General features: G+C 52.8%; 4 non-coding genes across 4 annotated transcripts; all 4 read right to left on the reverse strand.

Annotated features, from left to right (window-relative positions):
- Positions 1-1,074: 1,074 nt before the first annotated feature.
- trnal-uag (transfer RNA leucine (anticodon UAG)) lies at positions 1,075-1,157 on the reverse strand. The gene has a single exon. It is a non-coding gene; the product is annotated as a tRNA-Leu (tRNA).
- A 1,057-nt stretch (positions 1,158-2,214) lies between these two features.
- On the reverse strand, positions 2,215-2,295 carry trnas-uga (transfer RNA serine (anticodon UGA)). The gene has a single exon. It is a non-coding gene; the product is annotated as a tRNA-Ser (tRNA).
- A 136-nt stretch (positions 2,296-2,431) lies between these two features.
- On the reverse strand, positions 2,432-2,514 carry trnal-caa (transfer RNA leucine (anticodon CAA)). Its single transcript has one exon. It is a non-coding gene; the product is annotated as a tRNA-Leu (tRNA).
- A 1,287-nt stretch (positions 2,515-3,801) lies between these two features.
- On the reverse strand, positions 3,802-3,884 carry trnal-uag (transfer RNA leucine (anticodon UAG)). Its single transcript has one exon. It is a non-coding gene; the product is annotated as a tRNA-Leu (tRNA).
- Positions 3,885-4,627: the final 743 nt, after the last annotated feature.

The following is a 4,627-nucleotide window of genomic DNA, read 5'->3' on the forward strand; positions in this document are numbered from 1 at the left end:
TTTCTTTCTTTCTTTCTTTTACAGGCAACTGAACGTGAGTGGGACAGGCCAAGTGCACCGAGATAGTCTTTCTTTTACAGGCCAGCGAACCTGAGGGGGACTGCCAAAGTGCAACGAGGTACTCTTTCTTTCTTTTACAGGCAAGCGAAAGTGAGTGAGACAGGCAAAGTGCAGCCAGGTACTCACTCTCTCTTTCTTTCTTTCTTTCTTTCTTTCTTTTACAGGCAACCGAACGTGAGTGGGACAGGCCAAGTGCACCGAGGTAGTCTTTCTTTTACAGGCAAGCGAACCTGAGTGGGTCTGGCAAAGTGCAGCGAGGTACTCTTTCTTTCTTTTACAGGCAAGAGAACGTGAGTGGGACAGGCAAAGTGCAGCCAGGTACTCACTCTCTTTCTTTCTTTCTTTCTTTCTTTTACAGGCATCCGAACGTGAGTGGGACAGGGCAAGTGCACTGAGGTAGTCTTTCTTTTACAGGCAAGCGAACCTGAGTGGGACTGGCAAAGTGCAGCGAGGTACTCTTTCTTTCTTTTACAGGCAAGAGAACGTGAGTGGGACAGGCAAATTGCAGCCAGGTACTCACTCTTTCTTTCTTTCTTTCTTTCTTTCTTTTACAGGCAACCGAACGTGAGTGGGACGCTCGGGCACACACCAAAGAGAGACGCATCGTTGACCACACGCAAGTCTTGTGCTGACCACGTGAGTTGGCAATGCACTTGGGTCACTGCTCAAATACCTATGGGCGGTGATCAAAAGAAGATCGCCATCCTGTTTCACTCCGAGAGCACAGGGGCTCTGGCGAAACCGATCCACCGCCAGCCAGACCGACACGGGTAGCACTCGACGCGCTTCAAGTTTCACAACGCACGTAGACAGCAGGGTTCGAACCTGCGCGGGGAAACCCCAACGGATTTCAAGTCTGCGGCCATGACTACGGGAGGTGCCCAAATTCGTGAGCGACAAAAAAAAAAAAAACACCCCCACCGCTTTTTTTGGGTCAAGACTTCTATTTCACCCACGCAGGCTGTTTGCACCAAGCATGGGCCACGAGGCCCATCAGCAAACCGTTTCAACAAATGTCAGAAGTGGGATTCGAACCCACGCCTCCAGAGGAGACTGCGACCTAAACGCAGCGCCTTAGACCGCTCGGCCACCCTGACACGCAGCGCCTGTCCAGAATCCGGCGTGAAACGTGCTGAGGTCTCATGTCGACCTCACACGTGGGCCATGCGCTTGGCCAACTATTGCAATACTCTGGGCAGTGCTTTTCCAAGCAACCTCTGCACACTTTTTAAGACAGTGCTTTGACTCGACCCGTCCGGGAGAGAAGGCCTTTCCGTTTCGGGCAGATTCCTGGATTTGGACCCGCTCCGTCTTTTGCCAGACAAGCTCGGGTAAAAGCGGCCACGGAACAAGGCTCTGGCTGCCTTTCAACAAACCCAATTTCAGATGGCGTCAGCAGCATACTCAAAGCAGCGTGGGAGACGTCGAGTGGACGTCGAGGACATCGCTTTCACCAGGTGGCCACGACTGCACACGGGGCCTCGGGACAGCGTGGACAAATTATCAGGAGATGCTTCGGTGCACTTCGTTTCAAAACGCATACGCTTCAGGGAGGCAAAATCCTCAGGTTGGACGTGAACGAGCCTACGGCCTAGCCTCGTTGATTCACTGGATGTACAACCGTCTGTGGGCAGGGCTGCTAAATAAAGCCTGGGTTGGAAAATGAAACCCTGGAATGGACTGCAATGACCAGTATTCACCCATCGTATGGCAAACAGAATCTCAAACTTACTCGTAAGCATGCTAAATTGCGTAGGGAAACATCCAGGCATCCGTTTCAGTACCTTAATGTGCAAAACTGGATTTCAACGTGGTATCAGTACACCATCCCGAACATTAGTAAGCAGGACTTAACAGACCTCAGGATCAAGATAGAAGAACGCTTCTCCACTGGATACCGCTAGCCGAACACTGGTCCTAGTCCGCTCGGCCAGACACCAAAGCGAGACGCATCGTTGACCACACCCAGGTCTTGAGCCGGCCACGTGACTTGGCAATGCACTTGGGTCACTGCTCAAATGCCTATATTCGTTGGTCAAAAGGAGACTGCCGTCCCGCTTCAGGCCGAGAGCACAGGGGCCCTGGCAAAACCCATCCACTGCCAGTCGGACCGACACGGGCAGCACTCGACAGGGCCCCAAATTTCACACCGCACGTCGCCAGCAGGATTCGAACCTGGTCGGGAGACCCCAAAGGATTTCAAGTCCGTCGCCTTCGCCACTCGGCCACGACTACTGGAGGCACTGCAATTCAAGTGCGACAAAAAATTGCTTTGAGCACTTTTTTTCTTTTGCAAAGGCACACCAGCCAAAGCCTCCGTTTTCACACCAAGCATGGGCCATGAGGCCCATCAACAACCCCCTGCAGCAAATGTCAGAAGTGGGATTCGAACCCAAGCCTCCAGAGGAGACTGCAACTTGAACGCAGCGCCTTAGACCACTCGGCCACCCTGACTTGCCACGCCTAGCAGGAATCCGGCGTGGAACATGCTGAGGTCTCATGCCGCTCTCACGCGTGGGCCATGCGCTTGTCTCACTATTGCAATACTCTGGCCAGTGCTTTTACAAGTTTGCAGAAAACACGGGCTTTCCGGCAAACGTTTTACGACAGTGCTTTGACTCGACCCGTCCGGGAGAGAAGCCCTTTCCGTTTAGGACAGATACCTGGACTTGGAACCGCTCCCTCTTTTGCCAGACAAGCTCGGGTAAAAGCCACCACGGAACAAGGCTCCGGCTGCCTTTCAACAAACCCAATTTCAGATGGCGTCAGCAGCATACTCAAAGCAGCATGGGAGACATCGAGTGGACGTCGAGGACATCGCTTTCACCAGGTGGCCACGACTGCACACGGGGCCTCGGGACAGCGTGGACAAATTATCAGGAGATGCTTCGGTGCACTTTGTTTCAAAACGCATACGCTTCAGGGAGGCAAAATCCTCAGGGTGGACGTGAACGAGCCTACGGCCTAGCCTAGTTGATTCACTGGATGTACGACCGTCTGTGGGCAGCGCTGCTAAATAAAGCCAGTCTTGTAAAATGAAACCCTAGAATGGACTGCAATGACCAGTTTTCACCCATCGTATGGCAAAGGGAATCTCAAACTTACTCATAAGCATGCTAAATTACGTAGGGAAACATCAAGGCATCCGTTTCAGCACCTTAAGATGCAAAACTGCATTTCGGCGTGGTATCAGCACACCATCCGGAACATCAGTAAACAGGACGTAACTGACATCAGGACGGAGATAGAAGAACGCATCCCCGCTGGATACCGCTAGCCGAACACTGCACCTTAGTCCGCTCGGGCACACACCAAAGAGAGACGCATCGTTGACCACACGCAAGTCTTGTGCTGACCACGTGAGTTGGCAATGCACTTGGGTCACTGCTCAAATACCTATGGGCGGTGATCAAAAGAAGATCGCCATCCTGTTTCACTCCGAGAGCACAGGGGCTCTGGCGAAACCGATCCACCGCCAGCCAGCCAGACCGACACGGGTAGCACTCGACGCGCTTCAAGTTTCACACCGCACGTAGACAGCAGGGTTCGAACCTGCGCGGGGAAACCCCAACGGATTTCAAGTCTGCGGCCATGACTACGGGAGGTGCCCAAATTCGTGAGCGACAAAAAAAAAAAAAACACCCCCACCGCTTTTTTTGGGCAAAGACTTCTATTTCACCCACGCAGGCTGTTTGCACCAAGCATGGGCCACGAGGCCCATCAGCAAACCACTGCAACAAATGTCAGAAGTGGGATTCGAACCCACACCTCCAGAGGAGACTGCGACCTAAACGCAGCGCCTTAGACCGCTCGGCCACCCTGACACGCAACGCCTGTCCAGAATCCGGCGTGAAACGTGCTGAGGTCTCATGTCGACCTCACACGTGGGCCATGCGCTTGGCCAACTATTGCAATACTCTGGGCAGTGCTTTTCCAAGCAACCTCTGCACACTTTTTAAGACAGTGCTTTGACTCGACCCGTCCGGGAGAGAAGGCCTTTCCGTTTCGGGCAGATTCCTGGATTTGGACCCACTCCGTCTTTTGCCAGACAAGCTCGGGTAAAAGCGGCCACGGAACAAGGCTCCGGCTGCCTTTCAACAAACCCAATTTCAGATGGCGTCAGCAGCATACTCAAAGCAGCGTGGGAGACGTCGAGTGGACGTCGAGGACATCGCTTTCACCAGGTGGCCACGACTGCACACGGGGCCTCGGGACAGCGTGGACAAATTATCAGGAGATGCTTCGGTGCACTTCGTTTCAAAACGCATACGCTTCAGGGAGGCAAAATCCTCAGGTTGGACGTGAACGAGCCTACGGCCTAGCCTCGTTGATTCACTGGATGTACAACCGTCTGTGGGCAGGGCTGCTAAATAAAGCCTGGGTTGGAAAATGAAACCCTGGAATGGACTGCAATGACCAGTATTCACCCATCGTATGGCAAACAGAATCTCAAACTTACTCGTAAGCATGCTAAATTGCGTAGGGAAACATCCAGGCATCCGTTTCAGTACCTTAAGATGCAAAACTGGATTTCAACGTGGTATCAGTACACCATCCCGAACATTAG

The sequence above is a fragment of the Neoarius graeffei genome, chromosome 1 (genome assembly GCF_027579695.1).
Source record: "Neoarius graeffei isolate fNeoGra1 chromosome 1, fNeoGra1.pri, whole genome shotgun sequence".
Lineage (NCBI taxonomy): Eukaryota > Metazoa > Chordata > Actinopteri > Siluriformes > Ariidae > Neoarius > Neoarius graeffei.